Raw genomic sequence first — 16,126 nt, 5'->3', positions numbered from 1 at the left:
CCACATATATTTGATGCTGCTGTCACTAGCGGCTAAGAAAAAATTACAGTCAATGTCACTGATATTTGGGATGTGCAAACGTTATACAGGAGATGTAGCGAAGGTAATGTAACTGTCCGCAGCGGACACCGTCTATGGAAAAAGTACACTGGATGTTCCAGATATTTTTTGTATGCGCACACGTTAAACAGGAGATGTACCATAGATAATGTCGCTGTCCGCAGCGTCTATGGAAAAAGTACACTGGATGTCACAGATATTTTTAGTATGCGCACATGTTAAACAGGAGATGTAGCGCAGATAATGTCGCTGTCCGCAGTGTCTACCGAAAAAGTACACTGGATATCACAGATATTTTTAGGATGTGCAAACGTTATACAGGAGATGTAGCGCAGGTAATGTCACTGTCCGCAGCGTCTACGGAAAAAGTACACTGGATGTCAGAGATATTTTTAGGCTGCTCAAACATTACGCAAACGGACGCACCAGTGACGGGAGCGCAGCCACATGTGAGAGGTGGCACGCTCGTTATATGTTCATTTGTCTGTTCTACTGTTAGATATCAATATTGGCATGAGTAGTGATGATGCTCCTGAGGAGGTTAGGACACTAGAAACGTGTCAAGCCAGCGTTGGCAGATCATGTTTAGATATACCAGACAGCGTTAGTCAGTTTTTATTGCTTGTCAATAGTGAGGTCAGCCTTGATAGATAGCAGGGGTGTTGGAGGATTAGTGACCGATTGAACAATGTGCCTAATACCAAGAGGCATCCCATACCCCGCTTCTACTGATCCTCACTAGTGATATTATACCGGAGCTAAATATCACAGGTATACAATGTGTTTTGAGCAGTTGCCATGGGTTATGCTCAGTAACAGGTACTGGAGCGAATGTGGTTATGTTCATACACATGTATTCAGCTTAATAGTCACATAATACTGTGATACCTCCTAGGTGTAATATTGGATAAGAATTTATCCTTGTGTAGTTTCCCCCATTTTAAGTAAATAGCAGAATAAAGTTGGTTTGTTATTTTATTTTAGCATCCCTACAAATACCGTGATCTGAAATATTAGTGACGTAATTGTGAACATCTATTAATAATTACAGTGAAATTTGCGCAAACGTTATACAGGAGATGTAGTACAGGTAATGTAACTGTCCGCAGCGGACTCCATCTACGGAAAAAGTACACTGGATGTCACAGATATTTTTAGTATGCACAGACGTTAAACAGGAGATGTAGCGCAAATAATGTCGCTGTCTGCAGCATTTACTGGATGTCACAGATATTTTTAGGATGCGCAAACGTTATACAGGAGATGTAGCACAGGTAATGTCACTGTCCACAGCGGACACCGTTTACGGAAAAAGTACACTGGATGTCACAGATATTTTTAGGCTGCGCACACGTTACACAGGAGATGTAGTGCAGATAATGTCGCTGTCTTCAGCGGCCAAACAATTGCAAGCTATTTAGTGCAGGTTGCGCTAAAAATATACAGTATATTGATGCCAGATACAACAATAGTTCTTAAAAGGACTTTTGGGTCTCTAACAATTGCACGTAATTTAGCGCAGGTTGTGCTAATAATATATATTGCTGCCAGACACAACAATAGTCCTTAAAAGGACTTTTGGGTCTCTACAATTGCACACAATTTAGCGCAGGTTGTGCTAAAAATATATATTGCTGCCAGACACAACAATAGTCTTTAAAAGGACTTTTGGGTCTCTAACACCAACTCTGCCTAACAAAAAAATGTAATTTAATTCCCTACACTATCTGTCCCTTCTACAGCACAGCTCTCCCTGACTAAGACTGAGCCAAACCATGTGTCGCACCCGATGACGCGTTCCAGACAGCCAATCACTGTAATGCCAGTAACCAACAAGGCTAAGTCATTCCAGTTAGTGGCAGTACTTACCTGTACGTTTATTGGCTGCATAGCAGCCAACAAACGTGTGGGGAGGAGACTCGAGCATCGCACTCGAGCACATGTGGTATTTGTCCGAACACCGCGATGTGCCGAGCATCGCGATGCTTGAGCCGAAGTGGTGTTCGGTCGAGCTTGCTTGCTCAATACTAGTTATTTTTAATTTTCATGTCGCTTTTTAATTTTAAACTAAAACCAAAAGTCCTGCATTTTTGCACTGGCCACTATGTCAAATAACTGGCACCACTTCTTGATTTGTACAGATCGTTTTACTGCAGTTATACAGGGGCTACAATGGCTGTAAGTGTTGGCACCTCTGAAGTTTTTCCAGAAAATGAAGCATTTCTTCCAGAAAATTATTGCAACTACACATGTTTTGTTATACACATGTTTATTTCCTTTATGTGTATTGGAACACAAAAAACTGAGAAAAAAGGCAAATTGAACATAATTTCATGCAAAACTTCAAAAACGGGCCAGACAAAATTGTTGGCACCTTTTCAAAATTGTGGGCAAATAACTGTTTTAAGTATGTGATGCTCATTCAAATTCACCTGTGGCAAGTTACAGGTGTGGGCACTATACAAATCACACCTGAAACCAGATAAAAAAAGGGGAGAAGTTGACTCAATTTTTGCATTGTGTCTCTGTGTGTGCCACACTAACCATGGAGAACAGAAAGAGGAGAAGAGAACTGTCTGAAGACTTGATAATCAAAATTGTGGAAAAATATCAATAATCTTAAGGGTCCATTCACACATCTGTATTGTGTTTCGCGGATCCACAAAACACGGACACTGGCAATGTGCTTTCCGCATTTTGCAGACCGCACATCGCCGGCACTAATAGAATATGCCCATTCTTGTTCGCAATTGCAGACAAGAATAGGACATGTTCTATTTTTTTCTGGAACGGAAATGCGGACCCGGAAGTGCGGGTCCGCATTTCTGGATCCGGGCCGCACATCGCCCACAAAATGCGGAACAAAATTGCGGATGTGTGAATGGGGCCTAAGGTTGCAAGTCCATCTCCAGAGATCTTGATGTTCCTTTGTCCATAGTAACATAGTATATAAGGCCGAAAAAAGACATTTGTCCATTCAGTTTGGCCTGTCATCCTGCAAGTTGATCCAGAGGAAGGCAAAAAAAAAACTGTGAGGTAGAAGCCAATTTTCCCCACTTTGGAGGAATAAAAAATTCCTTCCCGACTCCAATCAGGCAATCAGAATAACTCCCTGGATCAACGACCCCTCTCTAGAAGCTATAGCCTGTAATATTATTACACTCCAGAAATACATCCAGGCCCCTCTTGAATTCCTTTATTGTACTCACCACCACCACCTCCTCAGGCAGAGAGTTCCATAGTCTCACTGCTCTTACTGTAAAGAATCCTTTTCTATGTTTGTGTACAAACCTTCTTTCCTCCAGACGCAGTGGATGTCCCCTCGTCACAGTCACAGTCCTGGGGACAAATAGATGATGGGATAGATCTCTGTGATAGATCCCTGATATATTTATACATAGTAATTAGATCTCCCCTCAGTCGTCTTTTTTCTAAAGTGAATAACCCTAATTTTGATAATCTTTCAGGGTACTGTAGTTTCCCCATTCCAGTTATTACTTTAGTTGCCCTCCTCTGGACCCTCTCCAGCTCTGCTATGTCTGCCTTGTTCACAGGAGCCCAGAACTGTACACAGTACTCCATGTGTGGTCTGACTAGTGATTTGTAAAGTGGTAGGACTATGTTCTTATCACGGGCATCTTTGCCCCTTCTGATGCAACCCATTATCTTATTGGACTTGGCAGCAGCTGCCTGACACTAGGTCCTTTTCCATGTCAGTGTTACCGAGTGTTTTACCATTTAGTATGTATGGGTGACTTGCAGTATTCCTTCCCATGTGCATAAATTTACATTTGTCAGTGTTAAACCTCATCTTCCACTTATCTGCCCAAGCCGCCAATCTATCCAGATCCCTCTGTAGTAGTATACTGTCCTCTTCAGTGTTAATTACTTTACACAGTTTAGTGTCATCTGCAAAAATTTATATTTTACTATGCAAGCCTTCTAAAAGATCATTAATAAATATATTGAAGAGAATAGGGCCCAATACTGACCCTGAGGTACTCCATTAGTGACAGTGACCCAATCTGAGTGTGTACTGTTAATAACCACCCTCTGTTTTCTATCTTTGAGCCAGTTACTTACCCATATACAGACATTTTCTCCCAGTCCGAGCATTCTCATTTTATATACTAAACTTTTATGTGGTATAATGCTTTGGAGAAGTCCAGATACACGACATCCATTAAATCGCCCCTGTCAAGTCTAGAACTTACCTCCTAATAGAAACTGATTAAATTTGTTTGGCATGACCGATCCCTCATGAAGCCATGCTGATATGGCGTTATTTGCTTATTTCCGTTGAGATGCTCTAAGATAGCATCTCTTAGTAAACCTTCAAACTGTTTACCGGCAACAGATGTTAAACTTACCGGCCTATAGTTTCCAGGCTCTGTTTTGTGACCCTTTTTGAATATTCACACCACATTTGCTATGCACCAATCCTGTGGGACATTCCCTGTCAGTATAGAGTCTGCAAATATCAGAAATAAGGGTCTGACTATGACATTACTTAATTCCCTTAGGATAGAAAAATTGCTGAAAGGTTGTAACGCAAGATAGTTCGAATGGTGGATAAGCAAGTTCCAAAGAAATTCAAACTGTCCTGCAGGCTCAGGGTGCATCAGTGTCAGCGCAAACTATCCATCGACATCTGAATGAAATGAGGCACTATGACAGGAGATCCAGGAGGACGCCACTGCTGACACAGAGACATAAAGATAGACTGCAGCTTGCCAAAATGTACGTAAGTAAGCCAAAATCCCTCTGGGAAAACGTCTTGTGGACAGATGAGACAAAGATAGAGCTTTTTGGTAAAGCACATCATTCTACTGCTTACTAAAAATGGAATGAGGCCTACAAAGAAAAGACCACAGTACCTACAGTCAAATATGGTTGAGGTTCAAAGATGTTTGGGGGTCGTATTGCTGCCTCTGGCACTGGGTGCCATGACTGTGTGCAAGGCATCATAAAATCTGAAGATTACCAAACGATTTTGGGTCGCAATGTAGGGCCCAGTGTCAGAAAGCTGGGTTTGTATCCTAGGTAAGGGGTCTTCCAGCAGGACAATGACCCCAAACATATTTCAAGAAGCAACCAGAAATGGGTTGAAACAAAGTGCTGGAGTGGCCAGCAATTAGCCCGGATCTAAATCCGATTGAACATTTGTGGAGAGATCTTAAAATTGCTGTTGGGAGAAGGTACGCTTCAAATATGAGAGACCTGGAGCAGTTTGCAAAAGAAGAGTGGTCCAAAATTCCAGTTGAGAGGCTTAAAGGGAACCTGTCATCAACTTTATGGTGCCCATACTACCGGAAGCATAAAGTAAAGATAGTTGAGTTGATTTCAGCGGTCTGTCATTTAAAAGTTAAAAGTAAGTGGTTTCCAAGAACCAACATCACAATCATTTCAGACTTGGCCTGGAAAAGAGTCACTGCCACCTGAGAAGAGTCCTGGTTATTAAAAAATTCCTGCTCTCCCTGCCCACCTGCTGATGACTGACAGTCTTCTACCTAGTTTTCTCCCTTTCTAGGAGAAAACTGCCAACCATCAGCAGATGGGTGAGAGTGCAGGAGATTATGAATAACCATGACTCTTCTCAAGTAGATTTGTCTTTTTTCAAGGTCTGTACCGCAATGATTATGATGCTGGTTCTCAGCAACTACTTACTTTTAGCTCATAAGTGACACACTGCTACACTGCTAAAATCAGCATTTCTGTCACTATTTTATGCTGCCCTCAGTGAGGTCAGCATAAAGTTGATGACAGGTTCCCTTTAAGAAGATTGTTGATGGTCATAGAAAGTGATTGATTTCAGTTATTTCTTCCAAAGGGTGTGCAACCAAAAATATTAAATTGAAGGTGCCAGTAAATTTGCCAGTAAATTTGTCATTTAACTACTATAGACTTCAATAGAGAGGGATCTACACACACGCACAACTATCTTTCTACTTAATTTCCTTTTTTATGTTGCCGCTGCTGGCCACCTTGGCTTGTCAAACTAAACGCAAGGGACACACATTCTGACCAATACATGGCTAATTATACTAAGTGTACACATTAGATATGTGTGAATCGATTCTACACAGATGGAATCCGTAACGAATTTCCCAACAGGTTCTAAAGGATTTGGCCCGCTCAAATCATTCAAAATGGCAGCCACTATTTTACAGATCAGAAAACAGAGAAGACTACATCTGCCACCAAACAGGGATCATTTTAGGACATTTTTTAATAAAAAAAGAAATCTGACAGTGCAGTATATTATTGGACAGGCTGTTTGTGTCCGCAGGCTACCACCAGTTTATCCAAAGCCATATGTGTCACTGTCACTGTAATGTTGTTTTGGCATTATAAAGCTTGGAAAGAGTGGGATGGATACAGTCCTAGGAGACCTTAGTGGCATAGACTTTTTGGCGCAATTAGGGCAATTTAAATTTGGCCTAAATCGAATGTGATACCTGAATCTACAGACTCAGACCCAAAAATAATTTTAGGAAATTTGCTCAACTCTAATGCATATTTTTTGCAGTGAAGTTCAATAGTAATGAAATTGCTGTGACTTCACTTATTTTAATAGCGACTTCAATGACCTCTATGCATTTTATCAATGTCCCCCCATATGCAAAAGTTACTTTACAACACTGAGCTAAAGAGCTGCCTCAGCCTCCTCTCCTAAGAACTTTAGCTGAATCTCTGTAGGAATGGAGTTCATGAGGAGACATGAAGTACAGAGAGGATGGACAGGACAGGCTGTGATAATGTGTTGCTGTGGTAATGGAGACTGTAAAGTGCTTCTTCTCATTAGCCACCCCTCACCCCCCTCTCATGTCTCCTCATCATCTCTATTCCCACAGAGATTTACCTGTATTCAGGATCATGATTCCTGACAAGTAGAGCAGAGAGGAAGATGAGGCAGCACTATGGCTCCTTGTGGTGAAGTAAATTGTCCTCCTGTGTGATAAGAACAGGTTTTGTATGTACTGATGGACAGCGGCCATTTTATTTCTCCAAACGATTGCTCCCAAGACAAAACAAGCTATTCTAAGTAATGAAAGGTATTTGTGAATATATTTATTATAAAATACTATTTAGGTATTTTCATTTTTTTAATTCCTGGAGAACCCCTTTAAAGACACGTCAAGAGACTGAATGCAATGTAACGGTGCATTTACTCGCGCTGAAGAGCAGCCAATTTTCAGGAAGGAAGCTTTCCTTCCTAACAGTCGGGTGGCTGATTGTTAAGTGGAGTTGAAGCTCTGCATTTACATGCGGCAATCACCTCCACAGTATCAGCACAAAGGATCGCTCGTCCTCATACAGCTGCATTTTTTTTTGGGCAGCAGATCACTGTTTAAACTGCACGATCTGCTGCCCAGAAATGATCATTTAGGTGCCTGCACGAATGACAGGGTCACCCAATGAATAAGAGTCTCACTTGTTCATCAGATGATCTGCGGCACCTTTACACAGGCAGATTGTCAGGAATTACCTATTGTTTAAATGTGATTTAAACAGTAGGTCATTTTCTGATGACATATTCCCTTTAAAATCTTCTTTTCTTTAGGGGACTCAACTCCTTGTAGTGTACCTCAAAAACTGCAGTTGCATTCATAAAACTGTACACCAGGAACCCACATGTACATAGTTCTGGTTGTTGTTTTATGTTACTTTGTGATTGTCATCTGAATGTCAATGATAGGTTATTGCTGTAAACATGTGCAATGTTCTAGCTGTCTCATGAGGCTTAAGTTATGGCTGTCCTTACTGGGAAAAGTTTTCCAACCCCTCCCATGTAATTGCATCACATCTTGATAATATTTATTATGTCGTTAAAATTCTTTTCCTGGTTAAGCTCCGGGATATTTACTGCTGTACAACTTCAAAGACCAAGTACTTTCTATAAACAATAAGATAATATAGTATATTAATGGATATCAATAATAACTGGAGCCGCAATTAGAATAGAAATTAACTGTTGAATTACCTTTCATAAGCCAAAGGAGAACCTACATTTGTAGCTATGAAAATTAAATGTATACCATTACATTCATAAACTTCTTTCACTGCTTAAAAGTAGCTGCAATCTGATACAAGACCAGGGTAGCAGTAGGAAAGGGGGTAATTGGCTGGAACTGTACCTAATTTATTAACAGGTACACGCCTCTTAGTAAATTTGGTGCATTTGAAGTTGTCCGTTTGGATTTTCTTTAATGCCTGCTATGAGCAGCTGTACATTTGAGCCTCTTCTTCTCTCAAAGGGATTGTCCCATTTGGGATAGTTATGGCATATCACTAGGATATGCCATAAATATCAGATAGGTGCAGGTCCCACCACTGCAACCTGTTCCTGTGTCCAGAATGGGGCCCTGAAGTGAAGGGAGAGCAAGTCACCTATGAGCAGTGAGTGGCCATCCTTCATTCACCAATATGGGACTTCTGAAAATAGCTGAAAGCTTTTCTGAAGTCCCATAGCAGTGAACAGAGAAGACACTGCTTATTTGTGATGCACTCTCTGTTCACTTCAGGGCCCTGTTATGGAGATGGGAGTAAGTCCCAGTGGTGGGACTCGCACATATCTGATATTTATGGTATATCCTAGGTTAGGAATATGCCACAAATGTCCCACATGGGAATACCCCTTTGACTTAAGCTACAGGTACATTTACAGCTTGACCATGCACAATGTAATTTGCTGTATCCTTCTTTGAAGTGAGCTGACAAGTGTTGTAGATTTTGCCATAATTTTTAACCTTTTTGTTCCATCAAAATCAAGTGTATACAGAATAATATATGTGGCCCCTGACCTGTAAAACTGTCAGCAGAATTCAGCCTATGGACAGCTATGGAGAATTATTTAATCTAACTGCATAAAGGGAACAATGAGGAAACAAATGGGCATGAACTTCCATAATGTGCAAGCTTAGCTTCCCCCTTGGTTCAGCAAATAAAAACTGTGCTGTAGTTTTTTACTAGTGGCTGCATTTGAGTTTTTTTGCCCTTAAAACCTAAACTTGACAAAGGCAAATGGTTTACTACCACTAAGGGCTTGTTCACATGGTGAATTTTACATTTGTCCACTGCAATTTGCATTTGCAGACATGACACCAAAAAAGGATACTTCTTTTCTTGGTGCGGTCGGGGAACATGGTTTTGGGGTTTGAGTCTGCACAAAATTCCTTGAACAAAAGCCTCCATGTGGACAAGACCTAGGGGCTTATCTTTATGTGGAAGATATGTAGCAGTCACACCCCTGCAAGTTCCTGAGGGGCTCAATCACCCCTCTGCGACATAACAAGACACCACTATTATAAATGGCACCTCATATAGTATCAGATATTTCTGCAACAAAATCTGCTGCATGTAAAGTCACCCTAAGGTCACCTGCACACAGGTGAACGCACATAAGATCCGCACGAATTTCCATGCAGATTTATGTGTGTTTCTGCAGCATATCCACACCAAAATCCACAATGCCTAACAACGGTTTTTGTTGCGGACTCAATGTGGTTTTACGGGAGATCTCAACCTTCTATTCAAAAGAGTGAAATCCGCAGCTAAAACCGCAAACATAATTGACATGCTATAAATTTGGAAATCGGAACTAGAGATCAATTTCTGCACACAGAAAAGATCTACAAAGTGTACATGAGATTTGTGTGATCTATTACACGTTGCTGGTACTATAATATACTGCAGTTCAACATAGAAAAACTGCTCGTATTCTGCAACATATGCAGGTGGTAAGGGTAGGTTCACATGGGGTTTTTTGGAGGATGCTTTAAGGCAGTCTTTCCTGCAGGTTTTTCAGGCAAAGTAAGAAGTGGATCCAGCAGGAAGGAGAAGTATTAAGGCCTCTTTCACACGGGCGTCAAGGATTTGCTCTTGCGGGAAACCCGTGCAAGTGTGCACGCAATTTCAGTCAGTTTTGACTGCGATCACATTGCGTGGTTCAGTTTTTTCCACGCGAGTGCAATGCATTTTGCATGTTTGTGATACATAACGGAATGTGGTACCCAGACCCAAACCCGATCCTTCTATCTTCAGTCAGCAGGACCTGCACTAATGTCACCGCACTCACCACATCATCAAAGGTCCCTTTTCAGGTCCTGAAAGATGAAGAAAGAAGACGATGCCGGCTGAGTGAACAAGAGGATGAGGTGAGTGCATATTTTTTTTATTTTTTAACCCCTCAAGCAACATTTTAGTAAGCATTATGTATTAAGAATGCTATTATTTTACTTTATAACCAAGTTATAAGGGAAAATAAAAAAATACACAGAACATCTAACCCAAACCCGAACTTCAGTGAATAAGTCCTTATCACGCGCGTGAAAAATGCATTGCACTCGCACGGTAAAAACTGAACCACGCAATGCAATCACTGTCAAAACTGACTGAAATTGCGTGCGCACTCGCGCGGGTTTCCCGCAATGTACACGCGACGCATCCGGAGCAAATCCGGGACGCTCGTGTGAAAGAGGCTTATGTGAACCTACTCTTAGGATAAATTGCTGCATGAAAATTTGTGTTGCGATGGTTAATCTGTGGCATATATACCACGTGTGAACATATCCTAAAGGTAACACGCTTGAAGAATTTATCTTCTATATCTATCTTTTTTTTCCCCTCTGACAGTTACATTTGAACAAGAACTCTATGCCCTAGAAAAACAAGTATATTTCCGGAATTTAACACGATTTTTCAAGGGCAATCTTGTAATGAATTATGAATTTACCTGAACAGACATAAGAAAACTAATAGGTCATTGAATCCCCATGCCCATGTGTAAATGCACAGCATGCAGTTGTGAATATTTATGTATCATTTCTGTTATTCTCTTGTCCTTGCAGTTCAGTGATATGCATATGCTGAAAAAATAATTACTTTACAAATCAGAAAAGGTCACTGGACTAGATAGATAGCGTATATGTAACAGGCTCTGTTGAGAGAGACTATGCGGTGTACTGTTAACATTCTGAATCATATTCTTATTGCAGTCATGTATGTTGCAATTTAGAATATAGATCAAAGTAATCACAGAAAATAATGCACTATAATAATAGATGCAAGCATAACATATGGCCTAAGGCCTCACTCTATTGATAAAATCTGAGACACTTGGTCAATACATTTTGATCAAAACACATCTAAGCCCACCTACCAGCGACAAGGTGGTCTCGGTTCAGGCGGGTCCTACGCTAAACCTGCCTATGCCGTTTTGCATTTATGTTCAGGAGCGCAGACCCCGCACATATATGTTATGCTTGCATCTATTATTATAGTGCATTATTTCCTGTGACTGTATAATTGTAGCCATGTACATCTCAACATTCATGTCATGGTCTTACCTTCTTGCTGTTCTCCTTCGTTTGACATGTGCTGGCGGCCATCTTGGTTTCTGGGTTTCTTGTAGCCTCCCATCCTGCGGCTTCTCCTTCCCACTGGGAGGAGCTGGATGCCTAGCTCATATATATAGGAGGTCTGTGGCTTCAGTTCCTTGCTTGGTCCTCCTGTGTTCACATGCTTCTAAGACTGCTGCTGCTTCTGGTTCCTGATCCTGGCTTCGTCTGACTACCCTGCTGGTTCCTGATCCAGGCTTCATCTGACTACCCTGCTGGTTCCCGATCCAGGCTTCGTCTGACTACCCTTCTGGTTCCTGACCTCTGGCTTCGCAAGACCCTGCTTCGGTTTAGCCATCCGTTTGGACTTTTGCCTTACAGCTTGATTTTCAATAAAGCCTTCTTATTTCCACTTATCTCTTGTTGTACGTCCGGTTCATGGTTCCATGACATTAGGACCAAGCCATGAATTCTGACGGTACAGGGCCATCCTCGCTACCTACGCTGGTTGCCAGACTTGATCAGCAGGATCACCTGTTGGGTCGGTTCGCTGTGGCGTTGCAAACCCTGCTTGAACGCACGGCTCATTTAGCTTCCGTTGCCGATGGGTCGGTTGTCGCTCCTGGGCCCGCTTCTACTGCCGCTCCGGTTGTTGCGCCAGAGTCTACCCCGACACCTGTTGCTGCGCCTGCGGTGTTTCGGGGTATGACCGGTTCTGCCCCCCTTCCACAGCGCTTTGGGGGAGAGCCAACTCAGTGCCGAGGTTTCCTTAACCAGGTGGGCATTTATTTCGAGTTGCTGCCACATGCCTTTCCTACTGAGAGATCAAAGGTGGGCTTCTTGATCTCGCTGCTCTCGGACAAGGCCTTGGCCTGGGCCAGCCCTTTATGGGAGAACAACAATCCGGTGGTTGCCGAGTTTTCCGGTTATGTTGCTTCTCTTCGGAAGGTATTCGATGTGCTGGCTCGTGCTGCCTCTGCTGCGAAGCTCCTTATGTCCATCAGACAGGGTTCACGATCCGTAGCTGAATACGCCATTGAGTTTCGTACCCTGGCAGCAGAGGTGGGCTGGAATAATGAGGCTCTGGTCGCTGCTTTCTCTCATGGTCTCTCGGATGCCTTGAAGGATGAGGTTGCAGCTAAGGACCTACCAGTGGAGCTGGAGTCTCTTATTTCTTTCCTGATTTTGATTGACACCAGACTCAGGGAGAGACCTTCCTTTAAGGAGAGCCTGCGGAGGTTTTCTAACAGATTGGCGCCTACGTTTGCTGTCCCACCCGTGCCTCCCTCTCCTCCCACGCCTCCTGGGGATGACTTGTCTGGGGGTGAACCCATGCAGCTGGGGTTTGCTCGCCTGTCCGAGGGGGAGAGGGCACTCCGGAGACGCGAGGGCCGATGCATGTACTGTGGTCTCGGTGGGCATTTTCGGTTGGCATGCCCGAACCGTCTGGGAAACGCTCGCACCTGAGATCCTGTCGGGGGTAGATCTTGGGTGGAGTCTCCTCGTCCCCGGTTTCCCGTGTTGACAAACCACTGATTACTGTTGTCCTCTCCTGGGTCGGGGGCTCGGTGACGACCCAGGCGTTGGTGGACTCTGGTGCTGGTGGTTTGTTCATTGATAGTGTGTTCGCTGCCGCCAATTCCATTCCTCTGCAGCCTCGAGGTTCCCCACTGGCTCTTGAGGCGATAGACGGCAGACCTCTTCTGCCGCCACACGTGACTCAGGAGACCCTTCCAGTGGTGATGGCCATTGGTGCCGTTCACAGAGAGTCGGTATGTCTCCAGGTTATTTCGTCTCCACACTACTCGGTGGTCTTGGGGTACCCCTGGCTCCAGAAGCATAATCCGACTTTCGATTGGAGATCGGCCGAGATCCTCTCGTGGTCACCGCAGTGTGGGGCTAGTTGCATCCATGGGCCTGTCAAGTTGCTGTGTACTTCCTCGGACTCTCTGTTGCCTCCTGAATACGAGGAGTACCGGGATGTATTCGATAAGGTGCGTGCGGTTGCCCTACCTCCGCACCGCCCATACGATTGTGCAATAGAGTTACAACCTGGTGCCGTTCCTCCTCGTGGCAAAGTCTATCCACTGTCGGTAGCGGAGAATGAGGCCATGGAGGAGTACGTCAGGGAGGCGCTTTCACGCGGACACATTCGCAAATCCTCGTCCCCGGCAGGGGCTGGATTTTTCTTTGTGAAAAAGAAGGGCGGTGAGTTGAGGCCTTGCATCGATTACAGGGGTCTCCATCGCATCACGATCAAGAACGCTTACCCGATACCCTTGATTTCCGAACTGTTCGATCGCCTCAAAGGGGCCACGGTCTTTACCAAACTCGACCTGAGGGCGGCATATATCCTGGTAAGGATCAAGGCGGGCGATGAGTGGAAGACCGTGTTTAACACCAGGACCGGTCATTACGAATCCTTGGTTATGCCCTTTGGGTTGTGCAATGCGCCCGCAGTCTTCCAGGAATTCATCAACGATGTTTTCCGTGACCTGTTGCAGCAGTGTGTGGTGGTCTATTTGGATGACATCTTGGTATATTCTGAATCCATGGAGGCCCACATTCTGGATGTCAGACGAGTGTTGCAACGGTTACGAGAGAACAAGCTGTTCGGTAAGCTTGAGAAATGCGAATTTCACCGATCCCAGGTAACCTTCTTAGGTTAAATCATTTCCGCTGAGGGGTTCTCCATGGATCCTGAGAAGGTTTCGGCTGTCTTACAGTGGCCCCAGCCCAGTGGTCTTCGTGCCCTGCAGCGCTTTTTGGGCTTCGCCAACTATTATCGGAATTTCATCAGGGACTTTTCCATGCTAGCCAAGCCTCTCACGGATCTGACCAGGAAGGGCAGTAATCCCCAGGTCTGGCCGCTCGAGGCCATCCGAGCTTTTGAGGCTCTAAAGTCCGCCTTTGTGTCGGCTCCGATTCTGTCGCATCCCAACCCTGGGTTGCCCTTTGTCCTCGAGGTGGACGCGTCTGAGACGGGAGTAGGCGCCCTTCTGTCTCAGCGTAGAACACCAGAGGGTCCTCTGCTTCCTTGTGGGTTTTACTCCCGGAAACTGTCTTCCGCGGAGTGCAACTATCAGATTGGTGACAGGGAGTTATTGGCCATCGTGCAGGCCCTTAAAGAATGGAGGCACTTGCTCGAGGGCTCGGTGGTTCCGGTTCTCATCCTGACGGACCACAAGAATCTGACCTACCTCTCTGAGGCCAAGAGATTGACACCACGTCAGGCCAGATGGGCTCTGTTCTTGTCACGTTTTAATTACGTGGTCTCCTACCTACCCGGTTCCAAGAACATCAGAGCGGATGCCTTATCACGGCAGTACTCCGAGCTGTCCGGGGAGGAGTCGATTCCGACTTCGGTCATACCTCCGAATCAGATCCTGGCCGCCATTCGCACCAGCCTGACCTCTCCCCTGGGTGAGCAGATTTTGGCGGCTCAATCTGGTGCTCCCTCTGGGAGACCCAACGGCAGATGTTTTGTGCCTGAGGAGTTGCGCACTCGGTTGTTGCGAACCTACCATAACTCCAAGGCCGCGGGGCATCCTGGAAAGAATCAGCTGTCCTGGGCTGTTTCACGTCTGTTCTGGTGGCCTTCTCTACGTTCCGACATCGCCGCATATGTAGCGGCATGCTCCGTTTGTGCCCAGAGTAAGTCCCCTCGGCACCTTCCGTTGGGCCTTTTGCAACCCATAGCCACCGGGGAGCGTCCATGGTCACACCTGGGGATGGATTTCATTGTGGACCTCCCTGCATCCCGAGGCCATAAGGTCATTCTCATGATTGTGGATCGGTTTTCCAAAATGTGCCACTGTGTTCCTCTCAAGAAGTTACCCTCTGCACAAGAGTTGGCCACGATTTTTGCCAGGGAGGTCTTCCGGTTGCACGGTTTGCCCAAGGAGATTGTGTCGGATCGGGGGAGTCAGTTTGTGTCCAGGTTCTGGCGCGCCTTTTGCTCACAGTTGGGGATTCATCTCTCTTTCTCCTCGGCCTACCACCCTCAGTCCAATGGGGCCGCAGAACGATCCAATCAGGCCTTGGAGCAATTCCTTCGTTGCTATATCTCCGATCACCAAGACAATTGGGTTGACCTCCTGCCTTGGGCTGAGTTTGCCAGGAACACGGCGGTGAACTCTTCCTCTGGGACGTCTCCCTTCATGGCCAATTATGGGTTCCAACCTGCCGTGTTACCGGAGGTATTCCCTCCCCAGGATATTCCGGCTGTGGAGGATCACCTTTCCGTCCTACGTGCTTCTTGGGTACAGATCCAGAGGTCCCTTGAGGTCTCTGCGCAGCGCCAGAGACTCCAGGCTGATCGCAGACGAGCGCCCGCTCCTTCCTACCAGGTCGGAGACCGCGTATGGTTGTCCACCCGCAACCTCAACCTTCGAGTGCCCACTCCCAAGCTGGCGCCTCGCTTTGTTGGTCCCTTCCGAGTGCTTCGCAGGGTAAACCCGGTAGCCTATGCCCTTGCGCTTCCTCCTGGCATGCGGATCTCCAACGTGTTTCATGTCTCCCTGTTGAAGCCACTGGTGTGTAATCGTTTCACTTCCTCGGTTCCTCGGCCTCGTCCGGTCCAAGTGGGCAATCGTGAGGAGTATGAGGTGAGCAATATCCTGGACTCACGCCTGGTCCGCGGTCGGGTGCAGTTTTTGGTTCATTGGCGTGGTTATGGTCCAGAGGAGCGTTACTGGGTTCCCTCCGCAGATGTCCATGCTCCTGCC

This window comes from Bufo gargarizans, chromosome 2, assembly GCF_014858855.1.
Source record: "Bufo gargarizans isolate SCDJY-AF-19 chromosome 2, ASM1485885v1, whole genome shotgun sequence".
Lineage (NCBI taxonomy): Eukaryota > Metazoa > Chordata > Amphibia > Anura > Bufonidae > Bufo > Bufo gargarizans.
The sequence above is the reverse complement of the archived record's forward strand: the minus strand, read 5'-3'. Positions refer to the sequence as shown.